The sequence below is a fragment of the Balaenoptera physalus genome, assembly GCF_965194825.1.
Source record: "Balaenoptera physalus genome assembly, chromosome: 19".
Classification (NCBI taxonomy): Eukaryota; Metazoa; Chordata; class Mammalia; order Artiodactyla; family Balaenopteridae; genus Balaenoptera; species Balaenoptera physalus.
This window is the reverse complement of record NC_138900.1, coordinates 67,524,972-67,545,223: the sequence shown is the minus strand read 5'-3', so window position 1 is coordinate 67,545,223 and position 20,252 is coordinate 67,524,972. Positions and strand designations below refer to the sequence as shown.

General features: G+C 61.8%; 1 protein-coding gene across 4 annotated transcripts in view; it reads left to right on the top strand.

The window, feature by feature from the left end:
• The first annotated feature begins 3,998 nt into the window (after positions 1–3,998).
• LOC309649212 (protein CBFA2T3) overlaps positions 3,999–20,252 on the top strand; it is a 65,900-nt gene continuing 49,646 nt past the window's right edge. Inside the window, exons 1-2 of one of the 4 annotated variants that reach the window (XM_082438948.1) lie at positions 4,011–4,115; positions 4,430–5,179. The gene's annotated coding sequence lies outside the window, so the exon portion shown is untranslated. Of the gene's footprint in view, positions 4,116–4,227; positions 5,180–20,252 lie in introns of those variants that run through there. The other 3 variants (XM_082438947.1, XM_082438949.1, XM_082438946.1) reach the window with 3 other exon arrangements.

Sequence of the window (20,252 nt, the reverse complement as noted above, 5' to 3'; positions counted from 1 at the left end):
TTGTGTGAGGGGCCGGGGGGAACCAAGAGATGCCCCCAGGGCTGGGGGGGCTTCACACTGGAGCCCAGGACTCTCTCTGCTCAGGCTTCTTTCCCTGCCTTCGTGGTCGACTTAAAGCCCCAGAATCTGATGCCCACACCAGCCTCAGCTGATGGCCAGGGCAGGATGCCGCCCACCTGGGCCCGGGTGCAGCCCCTTTCCCCGGCGTCCTTTGCATAGTCACCCCTCTCTCACTTACCACAAAAAGGCTGGTGTCTCCCTGCTGGGCCCCCCACGATGCCTCCTCTCCGTCTCCCCACTTGCAGCAAACACAGCTTCTTGCAGTTCGGGCCATTTCCAGTCTTTGCCACAAAACTGAAGGAGGCCTATGGACTTGTCAACTGACAGTCCTTAAAAATCGCTCTTGTGACTGGTCACCTTGGGGTTCGGGGCAGAAAACTGATGGAAGGAGGCCGCGGTGGTATCACTAGGGCATGTCAGCCTCTGATGCTGATCTATTTACTTGTGTGATTGGGGTTTCTCACACTTTCACATTAAAAACCCACGATAGGAATGGGATTAATGTGGAACTTTGTCTTTTCCTAGCAAGAAGTAATATGTACAGAAGGATACACAAACTACTCTGCAAAAATCTGCCCATCCCTCTTTTTCGGAGAGATATTTCTAATAAAAATTTACCTTTTATGTTTAATAATTCTCAAAATGTGTAATAAATTCACCTGGTTTGTGTCAGCTGCATACTACCAATAATTATAATGATAACCCAATCCAGAAGACAAACTGGAACACGAGAGAATGTTTAAAATCTTGATATTCCAATGTTTTTACATAGTTCTGTGTGATAGGGGAATCTAAATACTTTCAAACTGAAAATATGTTAGGACAAAATTCTATTGGGTGGAATGGAAATACACTGTGAGGGGGGGAAGGAGCTGTGTGAAAATTCAGGTGTCAGAGAGGAGGCTTTATATACATATATATTTTTAAAGATTTATTATTTATTTATTTATCTTTGGCTGGGTTGGGTCTTAGTTGCAGCACGCGGGATCTTTGTTGAGGCATGTGGGCTCTTTCGTTGCGGTGCGTGGGCTTCTCCACGTGGGCTCTAGTTGAGGCACGCGGGCTCAGTAGTTGTGGTGCGCGGGCGCAGTTGCTCCGGGGCATGTGGGATCTTCTCTGACCAGGGATCGAACCCGCGCCCCCTGAATTGAAAGGCAGATTCTTTACCACTAGACCACCAGGGAAGTCCCTATATATTTTAGATAACAGTTCTTTATCAGGTATGTGTCTTGCAAACATCTTCTCCCATTCTGTGGCTTGTCTTTTCATTCTCTTAATAGTGTCTTTCACAGAGCAGAAGTTTTTAAATTTTAATGAAGTCCACTTATCCAGTTTTTCTTTCATGGCTTAGGCTTTTGGTGTTGTATCTAAAAGCTCATCGTGTCAGCTAGGGAGCGGGTGAAAATTCAGATGTTAAGAGTTCGTTCGCGTATTTTTAAATGGACAGCGATGCCTATCTAAACGCTCTCACTTCCAGCCCGTCAGCCCCCCTGTTATTTCGAAATATTCATATTTAACAATATGTCAGATTTTATACTCTTGGCAGCTAATTTAAACTTCTGCCAAAGATTTTTACATATGACAGATACATGTTTGAGGAAGTCCACCATCACTCAGAATTATTATTTTTTAATATTTATTTAGGCTGCGCCAGCTCTTAATTGCGGCATGCGGACTCTTAGTTGCAATATACGTACAGGATCTAGTTCCCTGACCAGGGATCGAACCCAGGCCCCCTGCATTGGGAGTGCAGGGTCTTACCCACTGGACCACCAGGGAAGTCCCTCAGAATTATTTTTAAAGACAAGTGGTCTGCAGTGGCTGGTGGTCTGGATGCCCAGGCCAAGTTGGCCTGGTGGGACTCCAGCTCGGCCAAAGAGCCAGGGGTTGTTCCTGGGCCATTTCCAGAGTGAGAAACCAGCCCATGGGAGGCAAAAGGGAGCCCAAAGTGTAGCGGCAGCGTGGGCATTCAGCCTCCACCCGTGTGGGTCTGTGTGGCCATGCAGCCGGTCGGAGCCTCAGTCCCTCCACCTGTAAAATGGGGGTTCCAGTAGCATGTGCCTGGCAGACGGGTGAGAACTAAGTGGGAAAATGCAGAGCTTGTGCTCAGCTCAGTGCCTGCCCCCGGCAAACCCTCCTCAATGTGACAGCTCCTGCAGTGACTCACCATGAATGTGATGTGGCCAGACTGGCCTGGCCGTCCGTCTGACCCAGTCAGCACAGGCCTCAGTCCTCCCAGGTGGGGACACAGGAGCCTTTGGGCTGGCTCGGGGCCTGAGCGTGGTCTCTAATGATTGCAGTTTTATTCTTGGTGTTTTGGGATCTGTCATGTCTCCAGTGGTGTTCAGCACCCTGCTTAAATCAGTGACAATGCAACTGAACATTTTTAAAATATTTATCTATTTATTTATTTATTTGGCTGCGCTGGGTCTTAGTTGTGGCATGTGGAGTCTTAGTTGCAGCATGCGTGCGGGATCCAATTCCCCGACCAGGGATCGAACCCTGGTCCCCTGCGTTGGGAGCACGGAGTCTTACCCACTGGACCACCAGGGAAGCTACTGCAATTGCTAATTTAACACAAAGAACTGACAATGATGTGCTGTTTGTGGGGGTCAAGGTGCAGCGGACCCCAGGCTGGACCCAGCTTCTGCTAGTGCTCTGTGAGAATCTGGCGCTTGTCCTTTGGTCCCCCTCCCTGCCTGGCCGAAAGCCCCTGAGGCTGGCTTCAGGCTGTCTGTTTGATGCTCAATGCTCCACCTAGCCCGCTGGTGGCATGTTAACATATCTGAAATCTAGAGGCATTTTAGGATTATAACGGGGAGAGTGTTCTCTTTTCTTAGTGGCGCTTAAAATGATGGTGCATCTTAAAATCTGTGGTGCCTCAGCGTCCATGAAGTAAGGGAGCCGGTATGAATAAACACTGATGTATGAAGTCTGGAACACTTGCTTTTAGATCCACGTTCTTCTGTGACACGGGTTCAGGACCCTTTGCTCTTCTCCCAGGACAGGAGGGGTCCACACCTGATCACATTCTGAAAGCCAGGGGATGGGAGATGCCAGACATTTGTGTTCCAAGTAATCCTTCACCACACCCCTCATTTCCACAAGGACAGAGGCCCAGGAGGTCAAGGGACTGGTGGGGGCCACACGGCTAGTTGGTGACCCAGCTGACAGATCCCGGAGCAGTGCCCCTGGGGGTGGCCACCAGGATGGGGCAGGGGTGCCCCCCCCCAGAGCCTTGCATTGTGTTCCCACCAGCTTCCTCTGCCTAGCTCGCCCCAGTGGGCAGGGCTCAGTCAAGAAGAAGGATATTTTTTGGCACATCGCTGTATTTTTGTACTTGGGAATTGGGGACCTTGGACCTTTGCATGCAGATTTATGCCAAATGAGATGCAAATCAGGGCTGTACTGTTCTGAAGTTCTGGCCCCTCTGTCTCCTAAGACCGTGACCTTGGGACCCCAGCTTGTCTCTAAGAAATAGTCTGTGTCTGTTGGAGGAAGAAGGAAGGGAAAAGGCACCGATTTTGCTAAAATGTACCAACCGGGCAAATGCACCAGATATGCCGCAAAGCACTTTAAGGAAAGAGGCAAAGTGGCTGCGGGTAGGGAGGTGGGGCAAGGGTTGCAGGCAGGGAGAAGCGGGGCGCACAGAGGCCAGGGCAGCGGCTTGGGCGTTCCTGCAGGGTGACATTAAACGAATGGGACGCAGATAAATGCCGAGCACACGCAAACGCCCCAGGCCAGAAGCTGTGAGCCGGGATCCTGCGCCCCCGCACTCCGCTCAGTAACTCGGTCAGCGTGGGGCAGAGGCCACCAGGGCGCGCGGTGCGGGGCGCGGCGAGAGGGCGCCCCCTGCCGGCCGAGCGTGGAGGCGGCCCCAGCCCGGCCCGGCCCACGCGGCAGGCGGCAGGCGGCAGGCGGCAGGCGGCAGGCGGTAGGCGGCGGGCGGGGGGGCGCGGCGGCCGGAGGAGGGACTCCTGCCGCTCGCCTCCCGCCGGGACGCCAGACGCCGCGGCTGTAAAACTGCGAGGCGGGCGCCCGCCGACTTCTCCGAGGTGGGTGTGCGCGGCGGCGCGCTCAGCTCCAGGCCCCCACCCGCCCGCCCAGGGCGCGGCCTGCGGAGGCGGAGGCGGCGGCGGGGGTGGGCGCGGGCGAGGGGCCCGCCGAGCGCGCCACTCGAGCTTCCTGCACGGCACCCTCACGGCTCTCCCCACGGCAGCCCGCGCTCCCGGCCCACGGCACCCACACTGCCACCCCCGCGGCACCCGCGACCCCCCCACCACGACATCCCGCGCTCCCGCAGTCTCCGCGCTCCGCGCTTCGCGGCACCCTGCGCTGCCCTCACGGGCTGCCTCTCTCTCCACAGCAGCCGCTCTCCCACCCCGGCACCCCGCGCACCCGCACTCGCCCCGCTCACACCCGCCCGCGCAGCCCCCACACTCGCACCCGCGCTCCCGGCCGCCGGCTGCGCCCTAGAGCCTCCGGCCCCCAAGGCTGGCCCGCGCCCTCGGCCGACTTCTCAGGACGCGCCCCGGGGTCCGCGGCCGCCCGAGTGGCTGGGACGGCGGGGGCGGCCCTCGGCGTTGGGCGGCGGCGGGCGGAGCCACTCTCCCGCGCCGGCCCCGCACGGAGCCCGGCGCCCCGGGGCGGAGCTGAGCGCGATGGGCGCCGAGCAGGAGGCAGGTGGCGCAGCGGCGGCGGCGGCGGCGACGAGGGGCAGGAGGCGGAGGCGGGGCGCGCGGGGCGGGGGCCGCGGGGCCCCGTGAGACGCTCGGGCGAGCGCGCGGCAGCCGGAGCCGGCGCCCGCGAGCCAAAGGCGCGGCGGCTGGACCGGGCGCGGGCCGCGGAGGCCGGAGACCGCCCGGGGCGGCGTGCGCGCTTTGTTCCCGCGCGGGCGGCCGGCGGGCGGAGTGAGCGGCCCGGAGCCCGACTGGGCATGGCCCGGGCAGCCGCCCCGCGCGCCCCGGCCCCGTCTCGCGCCTGAGCGCGGCCGGCGCGAGAAGACAGCGCGCGGATTGCCCCCAAGTTACGGAGGCAGGGACCGAGTTCGAAGGAAAAGCCACTTCAGGAGCCGGGTCGCGAGAGTGCAATCGCCTCCCGTCCGCCGGACCCCCGGACCGTAAGTGTCCCGTCTGTCCGCGCGCTGCCGCGCTGTCACCCGACTCCGCCCGCGGCTGCTGTCCTAGGGTTTCCCTGCAGCCATGCAGAGTGCGTGGGCCTCCCGAGGCACCCCCTCCCCACTTTACAAAGTTGGAGCCCACAGCGGGGTGGGACCAGCCCACTCAGCGCCCGCCCACTGACCACCCCCAAGGTGAGCGGGAGCTTGACCTGCTGGGGGTGTGGTCAGACCTAAGGTGGGACCTGCGTGCGGAAGGTGGGGAGTCCTGCGGGTTCCCCTGCGGTGCCCGCGCTTCCTGACAAAGAGGCCTCGGGCCATGTGACAGGGGACTGTTTGGGGGGCAGAGAGGGTGACCCTAGGACAGATGGAGGTGCCTGTGGCCAGGCTGGGGAGGAGGGCCAGAGCTCCCTCTAGCCCCTCCCCCTCTTGTTTTGGTTCCTGGACATGCCTCCCAGCGCAGGAGCCGTTAAACATTATGAGGGGTGAAGTCCTGGGGGGGTGGGCCCTGCCCCACTCCCCGTGGGTGGGGAGAAGGTCTCAAACAACAGCCGCTGGATCCTGACAGCTCCGGGGCCTCGGGCGCAGCCCCGTGGCAGCGATTCTGCTCACACGCTTTGGGAACCGTCCATCTGCATGTTGCGCAGGCTGGGAGCCAGGCTGTGGGAACGGCGGGGAGGGAGGTGTGAGCCGACGTGGAGGGACAGATGGCTGGAAATTCAGCCCTAGACGGGCTTACGTGGAGCAGGAGGCGGCGGGGCTGGTGGCAAGCCACGCTCTGAGCCACCGGGCTCTGAACACACAGCCCCAGGCTGTTCCTCCTTCCGGCCCCTGGGAGCTGCGTGTGTGCTCAGACCCCTGTAGGAGTGGAGACCCCTGCCACTCCCCCCGCCCAAAATCCCCAGAATAACTGTATTCCCCACCGTTTGGGCTGAGGCTGGCCGACCTCTGGCCTGTTCCAGAGACCAGGGAGAAACATATTTCCTTTGAGAATAGAGATCTTGTGCTCCCGTGGGGGCTGATCTGAGCAACCATCAGGCCCTGACTTTGACTGGCGGCCAGGACACCAAATCATTATGTCTAACTGGGCGTGTGTTTCCTCCCCTGGACCCAGAAACAGGAGGTTCCCAGGGCGGCCGCCCTCAGAGGACAGGGGCTGGCCGGGGACAGAGGGAGGGCAGCTATTCTGTGTCCCTCGTCGCTCGCCCAAGTTGCCGCAAGGTTTGAGAAACTTCTTGAGGTTGGGCCCCTGGGGGGGTTAGCTCTTGCCTGCCCTGGATGCCAGGCAACCCCCGGCATCTTTTCAGGGTCAGGGGCAGGGCACACTCATAGAGGGCTGGCACTGTGTGATGGGCACTGGGGTCTCGCTGTGTCACCCCACCTCCCACCTTCTGTCCTCTGCATGGGGGTGGTCCCAGGGAGGCAGGGGGTTCTGTTCTCTGTTCTGTGCGGCTGACAGCCTGGTCCCTAAAGAGCCCGGCTGCGTGGGGCTCTGTTGCCGGGCCACCCTCATACGATGCGAGGGAAGAGGAGGGTAGGGGCACTGAGCACAGGAACAGATGTGGCGCCTGGGGCTCCCGAGAGCTAGGCGGACTCTGGGTGGGAGGGGATATCACATTAGGACCAATTTTCTGTCGGAATCTGGCGCTCTCTGGAGTTGCCTTGATCTGTGTGTGATGGGGGGGAAGGGACGTGGTACCCAGTTGCTCGCAAGCCCACCCAGGGTCCCCGGGCTGGCGAGCTGGACGATGTGGGGCGGACATCTTCCTCCAGGACCCTCTGGGGCTGCTCCGGGCCACCCACCAGCCCTTCCTCTGTCACCAGGTGATCCGCATAACGAGTTACCACCTGCAGGAAATCTCTCTGATTTGGGTCCACATATTTTCATTTCTGCATAACTGGAAGAAATTACTTTTCCTTCGTACGTAAGGATCTGGAGACGCCGGCAGGCTGGGTCACTAACCCACAAGATCCAAGCCCACGAGGCCGCTGTAGGGGGCGGCTTTGCGCCCTGGTCCCGGGCAGCAGTGCAGGGTGGTGTTGGGGGAGGCATCTCCCTGCCACCTGGAAGTGCCCTGGTGCTCTCGGCGCCCTCCCCCTTCCAGCCACTTGTCTGCCCCCTCCAGGACCTGCAGGGTGGTGGTTGAATTCAGTTCTTCTGAATTCCCTTGCCAGTCAGTGTGTGCACACATGTGTGCTCAGAATCCAGAACGTGGGCGAGGTGAAGAGCTAGCAGCACACAGTAGGTGCTTAAGGAGTGGTGCTCTGGGGGCGGGAACTGGCGTTTCCGTGGGGCAGCTCTGTCCTGCCCGTGGCCCAGCTCTCACCGCGTGTGGTCTGTCCCGCCGCCAGCACGAGTCAGCCTGGGGACCAGGCATGCGTTGCCCAGCCAGGTTCAGCGTTCACACTCACCGCCTGAGTCTGCAGGACAGCCTGCGGGGCGGTGGGACTTCGCCTGTTTCACAGACGCCCAGGGAGGTGTGGGCTGTCGATTCCATGAGGGGAGCCCGGGTGCCCCACCCCCACCCAGATGGCAGCTGCCTTGGCCTCCCTGTGTCTGTGGCCCTCGTCCCCAGCCCGCCTGTCAGGGTTCCTCTCACACCTGGGGGGGCTGGTGGTGACTGCTGAGTGCTAAGGAGGGGTTAACGCCCCAGATGTCGGAACCCTCACCTGGACACGGTCTCAGGCTCGTGGGGCGCAGTTGTAACTGACACCCAGGGCACCACCTGGGGCTGGGGGCCACCTGGGATCAGGGCCGGGGACGGTGAGCACCTCTGCCCTGTCTGGGTCACAGAGGCCCAAGGCCAGCCCCCTCCCCCGTGCCACCACCCTGGGCAGGGGAGGGGTAGGAGGTGGGGGGCGTGGTCATTGTCACTCAAGGCCCTCTAGAAGCCACTGGACATTGTCTGTTAGAACACTGGCATTGCTGTTGGGCAGCTGGTGTCACCTCCCAGACCCGGGTGGGGGGCCCTGAACTCTGTAATTTGTAAATGCGGGAATGCGGCCACCGTTGCATTTACTGGACCAGACTGGCTCTGGAAGGTGCTTGTCACCCATCGCTGCATTGCTGGACAGGTGGTCATCCAGGCGGGGGGAGAGTGATCATGGCGCAGCACCAACAGCAGCTCCCACCCTGAGGGCAGGCTGTTTCCTCTCATTTGACCTCAGGACAACCCTGAAGGTGGGCACCCTTGCTGTCACATTCTCCAGATGGGGACACTGAGGCCGGGAGAGGTCCACCAGAGGGTGGACAGGCACCTTGAGCTTTCCGCCAAGTTCCGACTCCGGAGGGCCAGCGTGAGGCCTGCAGGCATGCTTCCTTAGAGCCCCCGACAGATTCCCATGTCCCCCCACCTGGAGCCTCTGCGTCCGAGGGAGGGGCAGGAGGAGGCTGGTAGCTCGCGGTTGGTGGGTGTCTGTCTGGGGTGTGGCCTTTGAGGGCCCAGGCTCACGGGGAGCGGGGAGCTCAGGGGTTGGTTGGTGGAGGCTCCTTTTTCGCATGAGGTCACAGCTCCTAGAGGCGTGGGTCTCCGGGTTGGTGGAGGCTCCTTTTTCGCACGAGGTCACAGCTCCTAGAGGCGTGGGTCTCCGGGTTGGTGGAGGCTCCGTTTTCGCACGAGGTCACAGCTCCTAGAGGCGTGGGTCTCCGGGTTGGTGGAGGCTCCGTTTTCGCACGCGGTCACAGCTCCTAGAGGCGTGGGTCTCCGGGTTGGTGGAGGCTCCGTTTTCGCACGCGGTCACAGCTCCTAGAGGCGTGGGTCTCCGGGTTGGTGGAGGCGCCTTTTTCGCACGAGGTCACAGCTCCTAGAGGCGTGGGTCTCCGGGTTGGTGGAGGCTCCTTTTTCGCACGAGGTCACAGCTCCTAGAGGCGTGGGTCTCCGGGTTGGTGGAGGCTCCGTTTTCGCACGCGGTCACAGCTCCTAGAGGCGTGGGTCTCCGGGTTGGTGGAGGTGCCGTTTTCGCACGCGGTCACAGCTCCTAGAGGCGTGGGTCTCCGGGTTGGTGGAGGCGCCTTTTCCGCACGCGGTCACAGCTCCTAGAGGCGTGGGTCTCCGGGTTGGTGGAGGCGCCTTTTTCGCACGAGGTCACAGCTCCTAGAGGCGTGGGTCTCCGGGTTGGTGGAGGCTCCTTTTTCGCACGAGGTCACAGCTCCTAGAGGCGTGGGTCTCCGGGTTGGTGGAGGCTCCGTTTTTGCACGCGGTCACAGCGCCTAGAGGCGTGGGTCTCCGGGTTGGTGGAGGTGCCGTTTTCGCACGCGGTCACAGCTCCTAGAGGCGTGGGTCTCCGGGTTGGTGGAGGCGCCTTTTCCGCACGCGGTCACAGCTCCTAGAGGCGTGGGTCTCCGGGTCCAGGCCGGGCTGGGCGGGCGCCACGCTGCGTGTCCTGAGGGTCAGGCTCCAAGACTGTTGGACACACCTCCAAATCCTTTCTGGGCATCATGCCCCCAGACTTCTGGGCAAAAAAGGAGCAGGCGTGCTTCTGCTGCCACGGTTCTGAGGCCGGAACCCTGTTCCATGGGGGCCCAGATGAGGCAGTGCGGAGGGCAGGGCCCCTAAGCCAAGCACACAAATGCCAGCAAGGGCTTGGCATCTGTAAACAGACTCCTGGGCAGGATGTCACCCTCGTAACCTCCGTGGAAAGAGCCAGGCAGAGGCCTGGCGCTAGGGATGGAAACTCAGGATGAGGAAAGCGGGGAATAGTGGGTTCCCGGTTCCCGCGTCTGAGTTCACGGCGTACCCGGGGCACTTGGTGCATGGCTGAGTGGCGCCTCCGACGAACGCACCGTGTGCAGCAGTTTCCTGCAGCAACAAAGCAGAAGTCAGGACTTCTGCTCTTTGTAATCCGGGGACTGCACCGGCAGCCAAATGTCGGTGGGAAGGAAAGCAAAGATGCTTTTGGCTGCAATGAGGAAACCTTCTCTTGGGGCCAGGGCGCCCGCAGCCCCGCCCGGCGGATCACCCACGCGCTCTCGGCTTCCGGTGTCCGTCCTGCTCACCGTTCACACCCGCTTCCAGCCTCCCGGAGCCTGGGTGCTTGGACCTCCCACTGCCGCTGAGGCCAGAGCGTGGTGGATGTGGCAGGAGGAGGTTTGGGAGGACGTCCGGCGCTGGGCGCCTTCTGTTTACTTGGGCAGAGAAAAGTCCACAGCGGGGGCAGGGCAGGAGCCGCAGCTGCCGGGGCAGGTCTGGAGGGCTCCTTGTGTACCTGACAGCCCCGGGCCACGTGTGGGACCACAAGGAAGTACTCAGCCTGTGGTCCCGACCCGGGAGCGCCCGAGAAAGCCAGGGTGAAGCCACAGCAGGAAAGGAAAGCCCTCCGGCTGCTGCGGCCCCTCTTACAGGCAGGCGGGGGACGTGTTGAGAGGCTGGAGAGGTGGGGGTCTTTAGGGCCAGAGGAGGCCACAGCCCCCCCCAGCTTGGGGAGCCTCTGTCTTGTTCACCCAGGCTGTGTGGAGGGGGAGAGGCACCACCCTGGCCTCTCTGAGCCCCACTGCTGAGATGTGAATCCTGATTCCCCTCCTGGTGGCTGTGTGACCGTCAGCACATCACTCACCCTCTCTGAGTCTATTTCAATGCAAAATACAGTCGCACTGGCTCCTCTCTCTTTGGGTTGTAATGAGGGGTGAAAGGTCGGGTGTATCTGGCTGATTGGTGGCTCTAGACGTGGCTGTCACAGCCCCTCTCTGGGGGACACTCAGTGCCAGTGCCGTCACAGCTCTGCAGTCACGCCCTGTTTCTCTGATTCCCAGCTTGCGCCTGTGTCCTCCTGCCCGAACCGGGGTGATCCAGAGAGACAGGCTGTGTCCTCCAGCGCAGCCCAGGCCCCCACGCCTGCTGACCCTCCTCCCCACGCTGGGGACGCAGCTAGCTCAGAGCCAGGGAGCGGGGCTGCGTGCCCTGCACCCCCATGCTCCGCTCCCCTCCCAGCTCACAGAGGGAAACTGGGGCTGGCATCGTGACATCCAGTAGCGTCATGACATCCCACCTCGGTGGCAGAGGTGGGATTCCCACTCAGGAGCCCAGGTCATCTGAGTCCAGAGCCTCTGTGTTTCCGCCAACAGCTGGTGCAACTTCTCCCTGGGCCTTGGGCTTCCCGAGCCCACCCAGCCCAGCCTGGAGTCGTGAGCGCAGTAAACACAGGGGCCCTTTCCTCCGACCTCCCTGCCCCTGAGAAGTCAGAGTGGGGCACCGGCCACCCCTGCCCCGGGCAGAGCACAGACGGCAGCATTCCGTGTCTGAGCTGGCTGTGCACAGGGCGGAGGGAAGGGCAGGTGTTTGTGTGCTGACACTTGCACACCAGGCTGTGCTGGCAGCGCGGACGTGGACGGCGGGGGTGGCCATGCTCCTGGCAGAGAGGTCCTTCTGCTGACGTAGAGAACATCTGGGCAGGAGAGTACAGGGCACGCGGTCCTATCCACTCCCTTGACGAGCAGCCGTGCTCGTCCCACCAGGTGCCTGTCTACAGGCAGGGGACAGGACGACACCGCCTTGCTGTGACCCCATCTGCCACGCGCCTTGGAGTACGGACTGGACAGCACTACAGGCGTTGCTTTTACCTGGGGAAGATCCCCGCTTGTGAAGGCTCAGGGTCGGAGGTCTGGCTGAGACCCTCTCCACGTGGCCCGCCAACCGTTGATCTTGTCCACTCACGTGCTCTTTGCCCAGATGACTCCCCGGGGTCCGATCGTGTGTGGACGGAGAGTCCCTGAGCCCTGAGACGGCCTCTCTACGTGCCGGTGTCTCTTTGGACTATTCGGAGACCTCACGGAAGTTTGGAGTCTGCTCGGTTTGTGATCCGAGTAGCTGTTAGAGGGTGGGACATGCCATGTGCCCTCTGGGACCCCCGAGGCCGTGTCCCACAGGAGATGCTCTGAATGACGCTTCTCCCAGGACGCATCGGCCCCCACGGCCTGGTGAGCCCAGCCTGCGCCCAGCACCCACAAGCAGAGCAGACTGTGTCACTTACGATTGTGGCCGCAATGAGAAAAGGGAAAAAGGAAAAGGAAACCCACATAATTTTACTGATATATGTTATTTAACCCAATATATCCAAAATATTGTCATTTCAACAGGCAATTGTTTTTTTTTCAATTATTGAGATCTTTCTTTAAAAAGACTTTGAGAGATTTCCCTGGTGGTGCAGTGGATAAAAATCCGCCTGCCAACGCAGGGGACACGGGTTCTATCCCTGGTCCGGGAAGATCCGACATGCCATGGAACAACTAAGCCTGTGCGCCACAACTACTGAGCCTGCGCTCTAGAGCCCGGGAGCCACGACTACTGAAGCCCATGTCCCACGACTACTGAAGCCCGCGCACCTAGAGCCTGTGCTCCACAACAAGAGAGGCCACCACAATGAGAAGCCCACGCACCGCAACGAAGAGTAGCCCCCGCTCGCCACAAGTAGAGAAAGCCTGCGCGCAGCAACGAAGACCTGACACAGCCAAAGATAAATAAAATTTTAAAAAAAGAAAAAAGACTTTGAAATTCCACGTGTGTTTTACACTACTCTGAGTCTGAGTTCTGAGCAACCACGTTGGCTGGCTGGCGGCCGCCACGTCGGACAGAGCAGGGTGCGGGCACAGGGAATTCTCAAGTGGCCACAGCACTGAGGGCTGCTGTGATGGCGCTGGGGGTGCAGGTGTGTGGCATTGTGAGGCATGTGTTGGGGACGACCCTGCGGAGGTGACAGACCACACGGAGGCCAGGGGGCCGGGGCCAGGCGGGAGGACTGTGGGGCATGATGGACCCAGAGGGGACTCTGGTCTTTGTCTCTGGAGTCTCAGAGACCCAGGAAAGCCCCCTGAGCTGGGCTGGGTGGGGTGGGGTGGGGTGGGGTGGGGTGCTGGTTAGATTTGCATTTTGAGAAGATGGTCCTGGGGGACAGATGTGGGCAGACACAGGGCCTGGAGGACGCAGTATCCAGACATGGGCACCGAAGAGGGTGGAGCTCATCCAGGAGAACCGTGCCCCCCTCTGCGCATCGAGCCCAAGCCCCCAGCACGGGCTGGAGAGGCCCCTTCTGTCCCACAGTCAGCATGTGGGCAGAACGGTCTGAAGCCCGGGCACTTATGCCTGAAAAGGTGTGCTTCCCAGCTCACTGCCCTTCCGTCGACTTGGTGAGGAGGGGGCCGGGCTGCAGGGAGGTCCCTGGTGGAGGGGGAGCAGCTCCCTCCGGGGCCCATGGTGGACCTCACCCTGCCTCGGGAGCCCTGTGTGTGAGTGTGCACGTGGGGGGTGCACACGGGGCACGTAAGTGTGTGTGCAAGGCTGTGAAAACCAGGCAGAAGAAGGATGTGTGACCTCCCTCGACTGTCCCGAGGGCAGCAGCCCCAGGGGCACTCATAGGGGAGCTGTGCAGCCAGCCTAGACTGTCCCAGGATGCCTGTCACCACCATCTGCATGGATGCCTGTCACCACCATCTGCATGGACTGTCCCAGGATGCCTGTCACCACCATCTGCATGGACTGTCCCAGGACTCCTGTCGCTACACATAGACAAGGACTGTCCCAGGACTCCTGTCACCACCATTTTCAAGGACTGTCACAGGACGCCTGTCACCACCATCTACATGGACCACCCCAGAATGCCTGTCACTACACCTAGACAAGGACTGTCCCAGGATGCTTGTCACTACCATCTGCAGGGACTGTCCCAGGACGCCTGTCACTTCACATGTGCCTGGCTTTGTTGTGGGAGAGCCTCGTTCAGGGTGTCAGGCGCCCAGTTGGAATCTCGGCCCACAGGCTCGCCCTTGGCTCCAACATGTTATGTGGTTTCTTGGAGCCTCGGTTTCCTCTCTGTTCGTGTGAAACCTTTTCAGAATCTCTGCAATCGTGATCGTTAAATCCCTGGTTAGGGACCAGCACAGTTCCTGGCCCGGGCGGGTCGGTGGAGGTGTCGGGGCTTGTACGGCCCTGGGGGCTTCGGGGTGGAGGGGAGGACAGGTCAGGGTGGTCACGCGGTCCTGGGCTTGACCTGTGCCAACACCCCGCGTTCCGAAGGCTTTTATCTGATTCTCAAAGCGGCTGAGGTTCCGTCAGTTGCCCCCCGAACCCCTTTCCGGCTGCTAATGCTCACGTCGCAGGGGCCTTTAGTACAGTTAGGCCTCCTGGTTCGTGAGGTCATTTAGGCAGACTGTCCTCAGGGTCCCTGCTGACTCCCGAAGCGCGTGCCTCCGGATGCGGGGCGTGTGTTGGAAGGTAGCGGGTCACTAGCCAGTGGGGCCCGGCCTCACCATCTTCCTTCCTGGGACCACCAGCCCCAGGGGAGCCTGGGTTGGGGTCAGCAAGGTAACCACCCTCCTGCCCACTTGTAGGGCTGGGACCCCCAGGTCACCGAGAGCCTTGCGCCTGGGAAGAGGGCCATGACCCTCCCAGTTTGCGCTGCTGCGGGCCGGCCCTGGCCGCCAAGCGGGGAGGGCAGCGTGTCCCCATCACACGTGGACTCCCCAGTCCTGGGCTGTTAGCAACGCAGACGGGCCACGGGGGGAGGACAAGGTCGCGTCCTGCCTGCCTCCGTCTCCCCACTGGGTTTCTTTTTTATTGTAAAGTACACAGAACATAACATTGACCGCCGTAACCACTTTTAAGTGTGCGGTTCGGTGGCATTTAACACATTCACAATGTTGTACAACCATCACCACCATGAAATTCCAAACATTCTCATCACCCCAAAAAGAGGAGACCCATACCCACCAGTATTCACTCCCACCCCACCCACCAGTATTCACTCCCACCCCACCCCCCGCCCCAGCCCCTGGCAACCACTGCTCGGCTTTCCGTCACCGTGGACCTGCCCGTTCTGGGCGTTTCAGGTACACGACTGGCTCCTGCCCCTCAGCGAGGTTCGTCCGTGTTGTCACACGTGTCAGTGCTTCACTCCTTTTAACAATGAGATTGGACTGCGCGGATCTGCACGTTTTGTGTGTGTCCATCGTCAGCTGAGGGACAGCTGGGCTGCCTCCACCTTCGGCGAGTGTGGCTAATCCGCTGTGAACCTTCGTGTGCACACTTTCGGGTGGGGGTGTGTTGTCAGCTCTCTTGGGCTCACTCCTGGGGCAGGAACCGCTGTGCCGAGTGGTCACTCGGTTTAACTCGCTGTCCCCCAGGTTTCGAGGGACGAATTCACAAGAAGAGCCTCCCGCCCTGGTCGCCCGGCTTCCCAGAGTCGCCTAACCGGGTCGGCCCACTCCTTCCACAGGTGACACACCCTGGCCTGGGGCGGGGCGGGGTGGTGTTTACTGGCTGTCGGGGATGCCCTGCCAGGAGCCTGGAGGGTGGTTGGGCCGGCAGGGCTCGTCTGCCCGCAAGCTGTCCTTGTATTTGGTTCCGCAAACAGTTACCACGTCTCCTTGGCACCTGCGTCCCGCGTCCGTGGCATGAGCAAGATTCTGCACCTGGTCTCCGGCTTCACCCTTGCCCTCCCCCTACTCACAGGGCAGGCGGTTTGGGGCCTCCACGTGGCAACCGGAGAGGCCCCCGGAAAACTAGTCAGATGTGGCTCCTCTGGGGACAGAGCCAGATTGCCCAGATTGCTGCGGTGGCTTCAAGGCCACATAGCCCTGCCCTGCAAAACGTTCCCCTGACCCGCCTGCCTTGCTGTTTCCCCTGCACACCAGGGACTGGCGGGTCCCTCTGCCTGCGTGTTCCCCCCACCCTCACACGCGGCTCCCAGTGCCCCCCTCCATCCCGCCCAACAGTCCTCTCTGCATGAGTGCCCACGGCCGCCCCTCCCCCTCCCCGCTGGGCCTCTTCTTTGCACGGCACCACATCTGCCTCCTGGAAGGTCAGCTCTGTGAGGGCAGGACTTCGTCTGTCTGTTCCCCGCTGTCCCAGAGCCCAGGCGGGAGCCTGACACACAGGAGGCCCAGGGGATCAGGAACGTGTGTCACCTGTGAGCGCCCCCATTTCACGGGCGGCGATGCCAGGGTCGCGGCTGCGGGGATGCCCTCGCCGGGTGCTGGGAGAGGGCTGTTTGAACAGCAGGGCCCGCCTGCCTGCAAGCTGTCGCTGTATTTGGTTCCACAAACAGTTATCTCATCTGCTCTCCAGCCCTGGAGTCGGGCCGTGAGTCCTGCCTGCGTGGGGGCCGCGGGGGGAGGCGGCCAGGGCCATGCCGTCCACCTCAACCTGACCCCGCTGGCTCCCAAACGGCGGCGTCTCGAGGGCTCACTCCGGGGGCAGCTGAGAGGCAGGAGAGGGCACGCCCCAGAAACAACTCGCTGGGACAGGCGAGCTCGCAGAGAAGTTATCCAGCTCCGCCTGCTGTGGCCAGAACACCCCTCATTCCGTGGCGTAGAACCACCAGGTGCCGGCTCTCGGATTCCTGGGTCGGGAGTTTGGATGGGGCCCGGCGGGGACACTGAGTCTCCACCTCGTGATGTCCTCAGATCCTCCCTCTGGCCACCCAGGACGGGGGACTCCTCGTGTATAAGGAGCCTGTGTGTCGTGGCCAGGAGCCCCCCTCCTGCAGGAAGAATTACGGAAGGTTTCAGGGTGGGGGGTCAGGACAGGCCCCTGGGGGTTGGGACCCTGCAGAACCTGGGCCTGGGGCGGAGGAGGGGAGGGCGGTGGAGATCACTCCAGGTCACCTCTGCTTCAGTCTCCCCAGCCAAGACGGCCCCGTCCCGGGAACCACTGAGAGATTAGGCATTTTCCTTCCCAGCTGCCAGGGAGCCCGGGCCTCGGGGGCCACTGCAAAGCCAGGAGCAGGCTGGCACCTCGTGGTATGCCTGTCCGCCATCAGCTGACACAGCTTGTCCCCCTGGGCACCCCGGCTCCCACCCCACGTGGGGGGGTCCCTGGAGAAGGAGAGATGGACCCTCCCCTCCCAGAGGCGCCGGCCCCTCCCCTAGCCTGTCTGAACGCAGGGCAGAATCCGAATACCCAGGGCCTGGCCAGGGTGCATGAGATGATTATTTTTCATTTCTCTCCAAACTGGAAGACAGTGTAGCTCTCGAGCTGCAGCAGAGCTTGAGTTCCTCACTCCTCTGAGCTGCCTGCCTGCTGGGGGTGGGTGGGCCTGGCCAAAGCCACCGTGACCCCAGCTTCGGGGGGGCTGGGGGTTTGCGTTCTGACTCCAGGCGGTGCTTTCCCGCCCCCCGCCTCCACTCACATCTGCTCACAGGGCTCCCCCTGCAGCGTGACCCCGCTTTCCAGCCGTTGTTTCCTTCCTGGACGAAGCCCGGGAGGCTGACCCCAGGGTGGGGGTCACTGCTACCCGGCACAGAGCTGGGTGACATTTAGCTGAGACGAGCCGTCGATTAGAACGCAGTTGGTTCGGTGGTGCTTGCTCGTTCCTTCGACAAATAGCGCCTGAGAGCCTGCCGTGCGTCGGGCGCTGTTCCAGAATCGAGCGGACAGACCGCTCCCCTTGTGGGGCTGCTACTCTGTTTGGGGAGAGACAGACAATAAACGAAGGGGACGAGGAACATTTTCTCCACCAGGGCCCGCGGGGAGGGCCTATGGCTGGGGGGAAGTTGCTGTCCTTGCCAGGTCCAGCTTCTCTGATGAGGTGACATTGAGCTGAAGCCTGGAAGGGAGGGAGCCAGGAGGCCACCAGGGCACAGCCCCTCTGGCATAGGGAACAGCCTGTGTGAAGGCCCTGGGGCAGGAGTGTGCCTGGCACATTGGAGGACCAGCGAGGTGGCCTTGTGGCTGGAGAGACACGAGGGAGGCGTGCAGAGAAGGGCAGAGGATGGCCTGGGAGCCGCCGGTGGGCACTGAGGACTTTGGCTGGTGGAGGTGGTGGCCTACATACTAAGGCATGGGGACTTCCCTGGCGGGGAAGTCTAGTGGCTAAGACTCCATGCTTCCTCGGCAGGGCGTGTGGATTCGATCCCTGGTCAGGGAACTAAGATCCCACGTGCCACGTGGCCTGGCGAAAAATAGAAAAAAAACAAAACTAAGGCATGAAAAAGTCATGAGCTTCCTGTGCTTTGCACTGAAGCACTCGCAGGGCTGATCCGACGGGAGCCCTGGCATCGCCTGGGGTCTGCCTGCCCCCCACCCTCGTGACTGCACGGCAGCGGCCAGTTTGTCCCTGAGGGAGATCCCCGCGTGGAGCTGCGCCTTCCCAGGCTTGCGGGCCTCCTGGGCTGCGTTACCTGCAGCCGAAGCCTCCGTGCGCGAGCCCAGGGTGAGGCCGCACGGGACACCTGGAACCGGTCCCGCCGGTCAGGCTGTGACCCCGTGGCTGGCAGCTTTGGCACTCACCCCGTCCTCCTGATCAAGCTGACCGCCGGCGCTCCTTCTCCGTCCACCCCGAGGCCTGCCAAGAGGGAGGAGAGGGAAGCTCGCTTGTGCCCTGAACCCTGCGCTGCTGGGAGAAGGTCGGAAGATGGGCATTTCAGAGACCAGGAGGGCCCGCAGGCATCCTCAGGGCGTTGGCAGCTGAGGGGAAGGTTTGTGGAGCCGGAATAGGCCGGAACTGGGCCCGGGTTGCCCCTCGGGTCAGTGCCGCTCACTCCCCGGAAGCTTGCTGTGCTGGACGGTTGTGGGTCTGAACCACAATGAGCTCAGAGCGCCCGCACTGCCGCGGGGCGTCCCCGGGTCCCAGGAAGGGCAAGCGAGCGAGTCCCGCACACCTGCACGGAGCACCGTCTGCACAGGGGCCGCCCTGCAGGCCGCGGGGGGCCGTCAGGGTGAGGCCTACGGACACAGGTTTTCCCTCCAAGGCGCCGGGGCCTCCTTAGCTGCTCTCTTTTTAAAAAAGTCACCTGGAAACAGTCTCACTACCGGGGCGGGAGGGTGTCACGTGACTGGGAGCGGCCCGCGGCCTTGGCCGCAATCAGGGCCCCCCACCTCTCGGCCTCGGGAAGCCCACCCTGAGGGGAGCACGGGAGATGAGGGCGCAGCCCCGGATAGAGTGCCGCCCGATTCCACACGTGCCCTGCGCTCACGACAGGCCTGGCCTAGCCTCCCAGGGTCAGAGGGGAGACCCCGGGGCCAGTGGTGGCCTCGGCTTTCCCTGCTGTCAGGTGGGGGGATGGCCTCAGAGCCCCGGCAGAGCAGGAGAACGCTCCTTCCTCCGCAGAAAACCCCTCGGCTGTTTTGACTCAGAAGGGCCCCACCCCCAGATCTCCTTGAGGTTCTGTGCGACCATTTGGTGGAATGAGTCAAAACATCCAGAAGGTTCCGCTCAGGAGGGAGGTGTGGAGCCGGCTCCCTGCTCGCCTCTCCCAGAGCAGCTGCCACCGCGGCTGCAGCAGCGCCGGCCCATCTGCCCGCCTGGTGCCGTCCAAGGCGGGAGGCGGGGCTGGAAACATATCCTCTGCCCTCTGTGGACACAGCCTGTTCTCCGGATCAGGGGACTGAGGGCCGGCGGGTGAGGCTGCCGCTCTGTGACCCCGGGCTGGCTCCTGCCCTCCCTGTGCCCCTCGGAAGCGGCACAGTGATTCCACCTCAGGGCTGATGTAGCAGGTGGACACTCTGAACCTTGGACTTGACCAGTGAGCGCCCGCTAGCCGGCGGCTTCTCATTTCTGCAGGACCGTCCCTCTGTTATAACTGCCCACCCACGGCCTGTGTCACCTCTGAGGGGGTGGCTTCATCTAGCCACACACAGAGGAGGTCACTGGGGTTTAAACCCCGACGTGCGGCCCTCCCGTGGCAGACGTGGCCTCTGGGATGCGGGGTCCCTGCTCTGACTCGGGTCATCATGAGCCCTTGCCTCAGGCCCGGGGCGTGGGGGACATGAGGGTCCCTGTGGTCCTTTCCCTGTGGCCACTGCCCATCTGAAGTCCTGACCAGCAAGTCTGGGTTCCTCCCCGCAAGCAGGCGGGCCCTCTGGACCACGCGGGGCTGCGGGCTGCCAGCAAGATATCTCTTGGCCTGAAGGACGGGCCTTGGGGACGGCTTTGCTTCCTGGCTGCTCCTCAGAGAGCCCCCCGGGCATGGAGATGTGCTCAGGGTGAGCCAGCACGGGGCTCCCCACGTCAGGCCCAGCTGCCCCAGCGCTCTGTGGGGAACTGCTGTTAGACGCATCTTATGGCTCAAATTGGCCAAAAGGCCCCAGAGAAAGGCCCAGACCCGTGTGAGGCTGCTGGCCGGCGGGTGTTGAAGGGACAGCACGCT